The following is a 14656-nucleotide window of genomic DNA, read 5'->3' on the forward strand; positions in this document are numbered from 1 at the left end:
ATCATTATGTACACTGGTGTTTCCCTTTCCACAATTTTACGGTGTTTCAGCATGTACAAATGATAGTGAAAGATGCATCTAATGAATAATACAATGGAAGTTGCAGATTATAATACATGAAAAACGTTCGATAACATTAATAAGTCTATTAATAATAAAACTTGAATTAATCTCCTCCATTATTCCGTGTATAAACAAAAGTAACTCATAATTATTTCAAGGTTTTATGCAAATGAGAAAGTGACCAATTTATGCCTCATCATCGTAAATAATTATGTAACATAATTTAAAGAAATTATGAAGCTTAGTATAATCTAAATGCTCCAACTTAACACCTCATGCTATCCACTAAAAACACTATTAATATGAAGTAAATACGAAAGTTCTCGGTAATTTTTACTTATGCCAATGTTTTAATTTTTAGCTGCAACTCATTTGTTAATCTCCATCTGAATTTAGCTTTACTGCTATCTTTTCGTGGTTTTGCTTTCTTTTTCACACAAGGGCACTCGATTCTATGAAGGCTTGCTAGTCAGTCTAACTGCCCTTTGAATAATAACAGTAATCATAAAAATTTATTGTATTTAGATAACACCAAATAAACAAACGAATCCAATGTTCGTCACACATATATTACTGACATGAATCTAAGATTAGTTATCTGGTTGTACTTTTGCAATACTGTCTGGTGAGGATGGGGTCACGTTTGGAGAGAGAGAGAGAGAGAGAGAGAGAGAGAGAGAGAGAGAGAGAGAGAGAGGCTGGCACAGTTAGTAAAAGATGGAACGATGTTCATGAGAGAGAGAGAGAGAGAGAGAGAGAGAGAGAGAGAGAGAGAGAGAGAGAGAGAGGGCAGGCTGGCAAAGTTGGTAAAAGATGGAACGATGTTCATTAGAGAGAGAGAGAGAGAGAGAGAGAGAGAGAGAGAGAGAGAGAGAGAGCTGAGATGGGATAGAGGTGTCTGGGTTTTGGCAACGGGTAGGTGGCCCAGTGTGGGGGTACGGGGTTTAGGAGGGTGGGTGGCACTATAGGCCTCACGGGTTGGGAACTTCAGAGAAGAGAGGCGTTTTGGTGAGGCGCAAGGCCATTCCGCGAGGCCTGATCGACATGGAAAATTAACCCCGTGACAGTGAGTTGCGTAATTGTTGTCGCGGTGAGATGCGACATTTTAACAGGCTAAATGCGGTGGCCATCACATCACTTCATATTAGTTGCAGCGACATAAATGAGTATTAGATGATAGAGCAAGGGGTGGGGGGAGGTGAGGTGAGGGAGAGCATTACGATGCAGAATGGGAGATGTATAAACCAATAAGAATGAATAATAATAATGATAGAGAGAAGTGCTTAATAATGAAGTAAGTACATTCGGAAAAATGAAGAGAACGTATTGGTTGAAAAAATAAAAGAAGAGAGACCCAGTCTGAGCGTTGAATAAAGAAAAAGGTATATGAAAACAATCTTAGAAGAGGTAGAGCAACAAACGAGGAGAGAAACATAGACATTAAAAAAAACGAGGAAAGAGAGATAACGAGGATCAGAAAAAGGAGGAGAGAGCGGCACAAAAACCCAACGAACTTAAGAAGTCAGACTCACAAAATGAAGAGGATAACTCACCCACAAAGAACGTGGGGAAAGAGGCGCAAAAAACCAAAGGGTGAAGAGAAAGAAACACAAATAATTAAAAACAAAAATACGGATTAAGAGGCAGACGCAAAGAAAGACAGAAAATACACAATAGATGAAAGACTCGACAAAGCAAGGGGACAAAAGACGGAGAAGCAGAGATCAAGAATACAGAAAAACAACTACAGACCCAGAAACGTGAGAACAAGGAATGAGAGGAAGACGCAAAGACATTTAATGAAACGACAACACTGAATGAGGAGAGAAAACAAGACGAATGAAGATAGGCAAGCAAAGACACAAAGACTGAGGTCATTTATACCGGCAAGAATCCATTTACACAAGATGATCTTCTTGAGTAATAAGTTAATAGCATCTGTTGGATCGTATGAGAGAGGTCCTCTTGTTAGTTAGTTAATTATACTTTGGTGAGAAACGAAAATCTAATCTTGCAAGCAAACATACACACATGCACACATATATATATGTGTGTGTCTGTGTATATATGTGTGTGTGTGTGCATACATACGGCAAAGCAAGAGAACTTTTTTACAAAAACAAAAGAAGAATGGTAAGCAAAGATAACATAGACGCCATATAAGCTGCAAGAATATAATAAACCTCATTATTCATTCCTTTAATGGAGTAAATACCAAGGCAAATTAAGCATTCAACGAAGACCTATGACTAACACAGGCATTCATGAACGCCATGACTGCTGCTTTCGAAGAACAAGAGAATACAGCCTTGACCTTAGGAAACATTTTAAAATTAATACCTAAGCCAACATCATTTTTTGTATTATCTAACACTGCATTATTTTAGAAGACTACGTAGAGCATTTTACTTTGAACAAACTTTAAAAAAATCCCAGGCGAAAACTGAATACGGCCCTGGCACCCTTACTTCTTAGAAACTCGTTCATTATGTGTCACTTGAGCTGACAAGAAAACTGGCCATTCGATAAAACGATATAAAATAGATCAAGCGTACATTACACAGTCGTCATTTGCAAGACTTGTTCTTGTATACTGAATACAGCCTAACATATAAGTGGTTTATAAGTTAGGGCACCAACAAACAACGATCATGAAACCAAAAGATAATGTCTTAAATTTATCTTTATTTATTTTCAACCTTTTAAGATATAAGAAATCATAAACGCGCGATTCCATAACTTTTCACTAAGGCAAAACATTAACTTCAAATACTGGAACGTGTTTTGAAAGTCCAGTGTTCCAACGAAGGCAAATGGTCCAATACACTCCAATGGCAGTTAAAAATATGTTATCGTAAAAGCAAATACATAACCTTGACTTCTTTCGCCATTATATCCGTTAGTGTGCAATGATTAGAGGATCCAATCAGTTTCTTGGCTATAAAGTAACAGAAGACTCCACTATCTAAAAGATAATAAAAGTTTAATTAACATCCTTTCCATTAGCAACTTAAGCCTTACAGCATAGTGATAAAGAAAACTATTCTCCGTCTCTTATAACACAAGTTTAATCGATGCATAAAATAGAAATAATTTCTGTCGTCCAAGTACACATTTCTTTTTGAAGCATGAAACATCTTCACACATCAGTTAAGCTTATTTTTCATAAACAACTGATAATACATTCATTTTGGTGTAAATGGGGAATCTTTTTGACGAAGAAATAAAGATATTCCTTTTAATATGATGCTGTAATTATCTATCGGTGATTAGAAGACTTCCTGTTAAGAGCATAAGTATTTAGACACCGTCTGCAACGTAGCGATCAGTTGACAAAAACTTTGATAAGCTATCAGACACGGCAATAATTTTTGAACAACCAGTAATAAAACGTTCTATTAGGTGACTGTCATTAGGTACTTCTTACGACATAGAAATAAGAGGAGCTGAGAGTGTGCAGAGGCAATCACAATTACTTCCATGAGGCAGGCTTACTTAGCCATTATTTTTAATTTTTCACATGAATGTAGGAATGCTTCTGCTCTGACGTAGAAATACTAAGAATTATTTTGAAAATTGATGAAACATATTTTTTTGACGTTCTAAGAATTTTATTTTACGGGGAATCACACTTTTTCTTTCAAGTGGATTAATTCAGTGCTCCTTCTGACACTGAAGTTCTCAAACAAATTCACGAGGAAGAAATAATGGCGATATCCTTTATGATGTTGAGAAAGATAAAGGCATTAGTCATGACATGATGATATGAAAGAATGGAAACGTCCTTCTCGACGTAAAAATAATCGAGCCATTCTTTTTGACCTGGAAATAATGGGTACATTCTCGTTTACATTCTCGTTCAAACAGAAAAAACGGAGAATGAAGATGTTCCCTTCAACGTAAAAATACTGACGGCATTCATCTCGACACACAAATAATCAAAGCATTCTTCTCAAAGCCGACATAATGAAGACTTTACGACGTAGAAACAATGAAACAGAAATAACGAAGAAATTCTTCACGACGCACGAATAACGATAAACGCTCTCTGACGGAGACGTAACCAAACATTCTGGAAGGAAGCCATCATGACGTGACGAGAGCCTGATCACCGACTAGGAATGACAAGGACTTCGCCACACCCCCATCCCTCGCTCCCAATTCACTCACACCAACTCTGTATTAGTGATTATATGGAAGCGCAACAATATTGCACGCAATTAGAGGCGGCCACTACCGGATCCGCGTTTCTTTCTCCCCCTGCGTCGCTCAAGGATAACGACATTAGTGACAGACATCGATTACCTGAGGCTAAGGTTACGGATAGAGATATTAAAGGCAGCGTGTGATAACCAGCAGATATAAGAGACAATGAAGAAACTAATACGCAGACGAAAAATAACTGGTTAAAAATACTAACGCTATATGCAACTACAACAAAATATTAACACTGACGCCCTTTTGCTTCTGCAGTTACGACTGCAATAATGTTAATAAAAGTTTATTAATAAGTGACGTAACTTCGAAAATGCGTTCTTGCAAAACTGCGTTCACTCAGTCAGAAACCACCGTATTTCTGCCTTGAAATTTACGATCAAAATCAACTAATTATAAACAAAATCCTACAAGCCAGGGTTATCGGTGCCGCCTTTGTTAGCAAATGCCCGCAGGTTAGCCTGTGAAATATATATATATATATATATATATATATATATATATATATATATATATATATATATATATATATATATATATTTTACATGACATTTTATCCTTCCAAATGTGCCAAATAATATACAGTATAATTCACTGTATTTTGTAAATAACTCACACTCAAAGGGAACTGCACTGTTTTTGCTAGGTAGACATTTGATAACCGGGATACGTTATTCCATACACACACACACACAAACAATATATATATATATATATATATATATATATATATATATATATATATATATATATATGTATATATATATATATATATCATGGCTTTCGGATGCCAAGATTCATCCTATATTTTTTTATCATCTTTGATTCCTTCCGTGGCTTCTTACTAGAGCGCTTTGCCCTTCTGACACTGTCCCACTTAACTGGGCGTGTGGTTCTATTCTATTTCATTCGGGGAAATTTGAATTAGGTGCAAAATAAACAGCACGAGTAAAATTCTCTTATTTATAAATTGTAAACACACTTGATCCTCCACACCGCTTAATCCTTCATAAATAACTAACCAGCATCCTCTTCCCCGGATGTCCAATCAACTAAAATTAGTGATTGGGATGGGCGGGGGTATGGGGTGGGGTATTGAGAGAGGGGGGGGTTAAAAAAAGGTTAATGTAGGGGCAAGGGTGATGGGAGGCGATGAGGGGGAGATGGATGGCGAGGAAACGGAGTGGTGGGGGGGAGGGGAAATCTGAAATGGGAAGGAAACTTTAAAGAGTGGGGAAGAGGCAACAAACTCATAATCAGCTGTCATTGTGACCTCTTTGGCGTCAATCAAGTGGTAATTGTTCATATTCATTTTCTATCTAACAATAAAATGTTGCAATTATTCCGCTCCACTCTCGTACTTGAGGACCAACACAAATCTGACAACCACCCATTCAACCAGAGCGTCCTTCTGCGAAATGCTATGACTACAATACGGGAAGTGGAGGGCATACAAAATCGTGCCTCCATTTTGTATGTCATTTTACTAGTTGCTTCCTGGTCGAAGTTAAGCAAAATATCATACCTAGGAATTTTTCATGTTTAAATTCATTCCACATTCTAATTATATAATGCGCGAGCTAAGCGGTTTATGTTATTAAATATATATATACTATATAATCATATTTATTAATAAAAATACCATTACACGAGCACATTTCTACATTTGTGAATCGAAGATTGCTGCGTCGCGGCGCACCTGATTTGTTGGTAAGAATTTTGAAGGAGCGATGAACGCTCACGTCTTGAGAGAGAGAGAGAGAGAGAGAGAGAGAGAGAGAGAGAGAGAGAGAGAGAGAGAGAGAGAGTATAAACACCAGTGCTCGACAAAGCTTCATGGAAACATCAATTCGGAAACGCTACTAAATTTTAGCTATTTTTTCAGATAACAACATATATTTCAACCGTTCGAAACTGCTTTTATACTTCGCCAAACCAAGTCCACGCACTCGTAAAGATACTACAAATGCGTCTTTAAACATTTCCTCACTTGTCCTAAACCTCTCTTACTTGGCCTCTCCTCCACCACGCTCAGCACATTCCCACTCCTACCCCCTCTGATCACTGTCAACAAACTCCAGAGAAGAGAGAGAGAGAGAGAGAGAGAGAGAGAGAGAGAGAGAGAGAGAGAGAGAGAGAGAGCTTTATTGGTGTACACATTATGTCTGAGATCTGCTTACCTCAGAACTCAACATCCTGGACTACGAGGGGCATCGAGGAGTAGGTAAATAACCACGCACCTCCCAAGTGGCTCTGGAGCCTTGCAATGTGATGGCACTTGGTTTTTGAATATCAGAGGGCGTGAGAGAGAAAGAGAGGGGGGAGAGAGAGAGAGATACTTGCGTTCTGGGTCATTTAATGTTACTGATATCTACTCCAGAGCAAGAGAGAGAGAGAGAATGCTTCTCTACTCTATTTTCCTTTACGATAATGGAATCTATTTTTACATTCCCCTTGTTTAGAGAATTGCATATAAAATGAAATCTCCCGTAGTAGGGCGTAAGAATCAAAATAACGAAGAGAAATTTAGACGAATGGACAAAAGAAGCAGCGTCCGCAAACTGGCTTTGAACATTTTCTTCATCACGTAAGTCAAGGAATATGCACGTACAAAGTCTGAGCAGCACGCACCAAGAACAGTCCCAAAGACTGGTCATATAAATCTTATTATTACTGGTTGGGAAATTACTGTCCCTCAAGTGTCAGGGACATAACAAAAATGATGTACAGTCTGTGAAAACAGAACGTGTTTAAATTTTGTTTGATTTTTTTTATTGTCAACATTAAAATTGGAATATTTTGATTATTATTCATTACTGTGAGGTCTCATTATTTCGAAATGACACCCTAGGAACTACAGCAATGCTCTCAGGAACTATTCCCCCCCAACATCCCCACCCCATAAATTCGACACATTGAAATGCATAATTGATTTATACAAAAATGAAGGAAATAATAACAACTGATCAAACCATAAGCAAATGAGGAGAAAGGAGAAAGAACAAATACAAACGCAGTGCACAAAAACAAACCCAATGGAAACGTAAACAATGGGAGGCAGAATAACTTTCGGATAAGTATATCAGCATCGCCGGAGAGCAACATTTCCATGTAAGTATAAAGAAAAATAAAAGTGAGGATCAAGTAATTTTTAATTCAAGTGTATCATCGTCATTAGGAAGCGTTTCCAGCGATGCCAAGACAAGTCATGAGTCATCGTCCCCAGTTCTGGTCGAAGATTTTGCAGCAAACTCACAAAAAAAAAAAAAAAAAAAAAAAAACATGGCCAGACATGATTGGAGGTTGGACGATGGAGGTCGGTCCATGTGGAGAAGTAGGAGTAGGAGTAGGAGGAGTTGGAGGAGCAGGAGGGGGAGGAGGAGGAGGAGGGACTTCCCTCATTGGCATCAACTGCTGGATGAGCAAATTGGCCCCACACAAAAGGTCACACATTGACTTGATATAGGAAAAGGATGAAGAAAAATCAGCTTCACGTTGTTAGCAACAACAAGCCATCCCCTGCCTCTGTCTCTCGCTCTTGCACACACACAAGCTCTGATATAACTTGGTCTCTTTACATGCCTTGTGATATAACTTGTCTTTTTATGATATTTAATAATAAACTGCACGTTCTTTCACAGAACGAAACACGTTACAAGTTCTTTACCATGCAAAATACTTTGAACAGCACGTATAAAATTATCTTAATACGATCTTCTGACATTAAAACATTTTTCAACTGAATAACATGTAACAGCTTCTCTTTGGATGCAAGCACCTGAATACCAGAATATGAAAAAGCCTATTTATAATTCCTCTTTAACAGGGGAAACAATCTCTTTGCAAGTTCTCTAACATTAAGAAACCGGAACACCTACGTCACACAAACACTGGCCCCAAGAAATCGGAGAAAACTTAATTGGTACAAATGACCAGACAATTACTGTGTCATTCCCTTGGAGACGCCTTTACCAATACGGAATATTGGATGGACGAGGCTGCTTGCCTTTTACCTAATGGCAAATGAACCATGAACCAACGCGCGGGGACTTAAAAAAATAATGAAGTCGACTACGCGTACGTTTTTGGAATAGACAATGCAATTTTCATAAACAATGCCTCTACAATAAACTTTTTCAGTGGCAGGTCATTACATAGTTTTCGAAAGCGGTTGCCTCGTTCTGAGGCATGACGTTTGGAAAAAACGAAACATTATTATAAATTGCGTATTGTGAATCTCTGTGGCAGAAATAAAATGGTCAAACCTATATAGCACTCCTTTTACTTCTTAAGGTATTATTTGTCGTGTATTTTAAACGAATAAAAGAAGTTCACGTCCGCTCCGTAAAGGAAGCTGCACTCGTAACTTCATCAATTACGGCATCTATCACATGACACCAAGACTTCTCTCTCTCTCTCTCTCTCTCTCACTAAAGGAACTACTGCCAATAAAAGCAAATTAGAGAGTCTAGATCGCAAAGCTAAAGCATGCATAATCCTGTAGTAATTTGTATCCATTTAGTTATTTAATCCATATACTTAATAAAAACACTCTTCATGTTTGCAACAGCAATAATCTACGGGTAATAACTTCCGCGTCTATATTTGCTGTCCTCTAGCCCGGGACCAGGCTCTCTTACCACTGAATATGCAGAATGAAGGTTCGAGCTTCGGGACAGTATGTAGCGTCCCTAAAGTTGGAGCCTGCCTTCTCGATCCTCTCTTTTATTACTGTGTTTTTAAAGGTATGTGTACACTATAGTAATAAAAACAGCGGTAAGTTCTCATGTAACAATAAATAATATAATAAGCTTTAAAGCACATTTAATATTAGGAAGCACGGCTAAAGAAATATAAGACTTTCCGAAAAAAGTTACGTGTACAGAAAAATACCTTAATTCCCTAAAATTGGTTCGAAATGCAGGACGAAAACAAACGCAATAAACTTCTATGCTTGAGGGTTGAGCAAAAACCAAATTAAATAACAAATAAATGGTACAAAAAGTTTGTATAATAGTGGTATTTTTTCTATACAAACGGAAGCCGATTAAATGATAAAAAACCAAAAACTCATAATAGCCTCTTTCCAGATGATATTTCTCGATATGAAATGAGACATAATGAAGCATAAAAAGGAACTAATTTAAAAATATACAGAAATTATTTACAAGCAACTTGGTCTCCATTACGCAATTGGAACTGCAAAACATAAACAAAGGGGTTTGTGTTTCGGAAGAGATCCCTAAGCTTCATACGAGTTCCCCTCCAGACTAAGTATTGGATTTCTGCCTCCAGACAATCCCCAAAGCAAAAGTAGGTTACGTCACTCTCAAGTCCGCATACGCAGTAACGGACTCCTGCTGCCTTTAGTCGGTGGACTGAATCCGCAGCGGAAAGCTGGGGAAGACTCGGCAGTATTTAAATATCCATAGCCACTCCACGGGAAATGATCTCCCAGACGCTGCGTGTGAAAAGATGGTAATAAGAGAGTGCAGAGTAGGTCACTGAAAAGTATCATCACCTCTTTATGATGAAGTTGTTATTATTCTCTCGAAACAGAAGCTTCGAATTCCTCATTGTGATACAGATTGGGTAACATGCTGATATACGCATGCATATGAAAGAGCAGACACTGACACAACCACATGCAACAATATGTGCAGTCATCCATTACTATCACATGTTTTAACCACATCAAGAACATACACGGTACTCACGCCAACACACGCACACATATATAAATATATATATATATATATATATATATATATATATATATATATATATATATATATATATATATATATATATATATATATATATATATATATATATATATATATATATATATATACTGTATAATGTGTGTATATATATAAAGAGAAAGTATGTGTATTTGTAAGCATCAGTGCCATATACTTCAAAAGTCTTTTTTTGGTCTTAAATACCGTTGGACAATATGACCCCCCAACAGAACACCGAACGCGGGAACCATGGAAACTTATCCTTTCCTCTGAATGTCAAAGTCTATATGTCCATTTGACATTACACCAAAGGGAGTATTTACAATTAATCACATTTTTACCCTGCACTTCCCACTTTCCCCCGTCTGCTGTAGAATTCACCTTTGATGAAACAATATTTTTTAAACCTTCTTCGCCCGCTTTTCTTAAATAATAATATATTCTGTATTTTTTTTAACCCATGCTTTCTAAATTTTGAAATTACTGCATGGATTCCAAATAATAATGAATAACCAGAGGTTCTCTATTTCATGTATGTGAATAATTCTCTCTCTCTCTCTCTCTCTCTCTCTCTCTCTCGTATCTGCTCTGTGATCAAAGTCCATAGGTCCACACAAGGCCTCCAACTCTCATTCACACCTTACCACACTAGGGCTAAGGCCCGTGTGCTGGCATAAGGCCATCCTAATAAAAACAAACCTCTCTCTCTCTCTCTCTCTCTCTCATAAGTGAACTAGATTAAGAACTGAGAATATAATACAAAATCATTCAAAACACAACAGAAAAACAATAAAAAATATCACTAGTAAAGACTTCATAAGAGCCTGAGAGTTGGTATGGAACTAAATGATATCCTCCAGATTCCACATCTGAAAAGAGACGCAATTCCTGGCAAGATCATAATTATTATGCTTGGGAACCGCATGACACGATACCTGCATCTCATACACATCTCTTAAAATAAAATGAAGCAAGAAAAGGATGTCATCATAGAAGAAAGACCAGCTTACGGTGGTATATTATACCGCATCACTATCAAGTTGAAAAACCTCCTGTATTTATCGTACATAAATAAATCAATAAATAATATGTGTAAATGACGGCAAAACATGGCGAAGAAACTGTGAAACCAAAATGACTGGGGGTTTCTTTCAAAGCAGAACTGCAGGAGTCACACAATCACCATTGGTCAGTAATTAAAGCACTTTGTTTACAATATCATTACACGTTAAGCGAGAAAAATTACACAGATGAATTTCACTGAAAGTTATCCATAAGTAATATAAAGCACTGATCACTGTAATTTCCATGGGACCTATACCAAATTTTCAATTTTATAAAGGACATAATAGAGTCAATCACTTCGAAACGTGTCGCAAGTACTTGTTTTCTCTTCCGAAGTCCATAAACATTATTCCAAGTCGCGCCATGGCTAAAGCACACGATGTTCAAACGCATCACTCATCACACAAGAACAGCTCATCAATATCACCACAACAACAACAACTATCGCAACTGTCACTACTACCACTAATACTACAACTACTACTAAGAGCTACGAACAGCATCACACCACAGCCACTAAGAGAGCGACCACATGACGAGAAGCACCAGTGAGGGATCTTGGTGTCGCAGCACACTCACTCAAGCCCCCGCCATCACCCCCCTCACCCCCTTCCTAAACCAATGTCATGGAGGAGGGCTCACAGGGAGCCAGGAGGCCTCCTCCCTCCTCGGTTCTTTCCTCCCACGGACCGAACTCTTTCGGGCTTTTGAAACTTTCATTCTACCGTAGTGCAGCGTTTCGCTATTGTAAAATTCTCTTCATCCACTCCTTCTACGAGTGTAAACAAAGTTTCCGTCCCTAACTTCTCACTTCTCCCAAACTCCTCCTCCTTCTCACTTTCCCCACCCCTCCAGTGAACAATGCCCCTCACCCTAACTTCTCTCACCCGCCTCCTACTCGGTACGATGTCCTCATCTCTAACTTCTAATAATCATCGTTTTCCTCACTACATGTTCCAGTTTTACTCACTCCTTCCACAGTACAATGCCACGCTCTTTTTTAAAAAAGTTCGCCCCCTCCCCCTATTCAGCCCGTTATTCTCCCTCGCTTCTCCCTTCATCCTCCACTTCCTCCTCTTTTATATCCAATTAGGGTAACTAAATACCGAGCTTGCAATTAAAGGAGAGGCCGTCACTGCACTCGCATCTGCTCGGATTAACATCCCTCATGAAAGTGCAACTAAACAAACATACAGATACTTGTCTTGCAATCGCTCTTGAAGAAAATATATAACAAAAAATAGTGACACATCAGTACAGGTTGTTTTTCTTTCTAGTCTAAAGTTGCAAGTTGATACAGGACACAGCAGTGCTATAAGAAAACAAGATTAAAACACATGGGAATAAAAAAAAAATACACGATTCTTTCTATGATTATCCCTAAATATACAAAGCAAAACCTATACATAAATGCCTATCAACAAACGCATTAACAAAATGCAAACAATAAAATAGGGAAAAGGTGTTTCCAGCAACGATTCTTCCTAAAAGTAACAAAGCAAAAGCAAATACACTTCTTGCAAGAAACCCTTAGGAAATTACCTACCACAAAACAAAACCAAATAATTTAACAGAGATTTTCTGTCGAGATTCTCGCAGAAAAGCAATACGACGCTACTCTAATCGCCCAGCAAACGGACGAAGTAAAACAAAACTCGCTTCTTATGCAATGAATACGACATCTGTATGGGAGTGTAGGCCTACATGGCAAACAGAGGCCTGTACGAACAGAATATATGGATTTCAATTAACTAACTTGTTTATGCAATTATATCAAATAATTACAGAACTCACGTAAAATCTAGGAGCACAGCTGAATGAATATTTATAAATATAAAAAGTCACAAACAAACAGACTGATTGGAACACAACGAACACACGCGCGCGCACGAGCAGACATGCATATGTATATATACACACACAGACAGAGAAAAAGATAACTAAAATGTACGCGCAAATATTGGTGCAAACCGCGTTAACCTTATTAAGTAGAGGACTAGAAAAACTAGTCGGTGACATTAAAAAACAAAAGAAGAGAACGAGGCGAGGAAAACGATTAAATAGCTAAATATCAACACCATCTCTTGGGAGAACCTTTCTTGAAACCAAGTTGCAAGCTAATATGAGTCTTCAAGTTTCAACTACAGGAGATAACTCAAAAAGAGTTTCACATGATAGTACTGAGAGAGAGAGAGAGAGAGAGAGAGAGAGAGAGAGAGAGAGAGAGAGAGAGAGAGAGAGAGAGAGAGAGAGAGGCTTAAACTGTAGATATGAATACTAAACGCTTTTTACCTTTAACCTGGCATAAAAGCAAGTAAAAAGCGGTTCTGTTTTCAGATATAAAGCGTTAATTAATATTATAACGAAGCGAAAATAAATACAAGACGTGTGTGTCTGTCCTGTCGGGCATAAACAAATCAGAAAACACACCGAGAATAGATAAATTAAAAACCTTTCCGTAAACAGCCCGTCCAATTACGGTACAAAGATCTCCCTTCACAAGTACCGACAATTATTAATCCTGTCAGTGAGTTCAAGAAACGTGTAAACAAAAGCGTCATTAAGAGAGATTCGGAGAAGGGAATACGTCAGTCCTGATGGAGAAGTCATTCTCACTCGCTCTGGCAAGGAGAGTGAATGAGGGAGAATATAGTATACTAAAGCGCTGTTCAACAATTTAGTAAGGAGCAGCTTAGGTTCCCATAATAATAATAATAATAATAATAATAATAATAATAATAATAATAATATAGGTAGTAGACCCTCTTTCAAACATGTATATTGAAGGTGATAGCTGCATCAGCTGCATTGAATTTATATAGTTTCTTCAATCTTTCTGATAATTAATTTTTAAGGTACTGCATTCTGTCAGTAACTCATCGATATTCGTCATTCTTGGAGGGGAATGCGGTTGCAAACTTGGGTAGTTATAATAATAATAATAATAATAGTAATAATAATAAGCACTGCAGCTAATAGTAACATCATTTCCAAGCAGCGTTGTCGTGAAGCCTCTGTGGCCCAATTTCACACAATTTAACCCGCCCCACGTCACACACACTCACCAGATACAGACAGCCTAAATGGGGGGGGGGGGCGGGAATTATATCCAAGTACCTTGTCTTAATGACTTAATACACCTATTTGGTCTCGTCTGCCGATCATCTCGGTTTATGGAGTGTGAATCCGTCGTTTTCTCTGAGGATAAGAAAGTCGAGGGTTGTTGGGAAAGTTTCCTCAGTTGTCGCTTTTTCATATTTGTGCGAAAAGAAACAATTTTTGAGGAGTTTGTTTATGGGATAGTATATGCTTTTTTGTGGTGGGGGGGAATATGGATGGTCACTGATGGTATATTTATATTTATAGTTATACATTTATCTAGACTTTCGTGTTAGGGCACAAAACTTATGCAATTTTTAATGAAAGTTCCCTTGCGATTTGGACATTTTCTTTATTTTATAATGATTATGAATTTGTACGACACTCTTTGTAAAATCTAAGAAAAATTCAAAATACAAAAATATGTATTATGAATACTTAACAACGTAAGAAAACCCTACCTCCGTCTT

General features: G+C 37.7%; 1 protein-coding gene across 9 annotated transcripts in view; it reads right to left on the reverse strand.

Annotated features, from left to right (window-relative positions):
- Nucleotides 1-14656, reverse strand: part of PDZ-GEF (PDZ domain-containing guanine nucleotide exchange factor) — a 372186-nt gene that overhangs the window by 335277 nt on the left and 22253 nt on the right. Inside the window, exon 1 of one of the 9 annotated variants that reach the window (XM_067131123.1) lies at nt 11586-11664. The exons of 7 other annotated variants lie outside the window; for them this stretch is intronic. The gene's annotated coding sequence lies outside the window, so the exon portion shown is untranslated. Of the gene's footprint in view, nt 1-11550; nt 11665-14656 lie in introns of those variants that run through there. One more of the 9 variants, XM_067131124.1, reaches the window with a different exon arrangement.

The sequence above is a fragment of the Macrobrachium rosenbergii genome, chromosome 29 (assembly GCF_040412425.1).
Source record: "Macrobrachium rosenbergii isolate ZJJX-2024 chromosome 29, ASM4041242v1, whole genome shotgun sequence".
NCBI lineage: Eukaryota > Metazoa > Arthropoda > Malacostraca > Decapoda > Palaemonidae > Macrobrachium > Macrobrachium rosenbergii.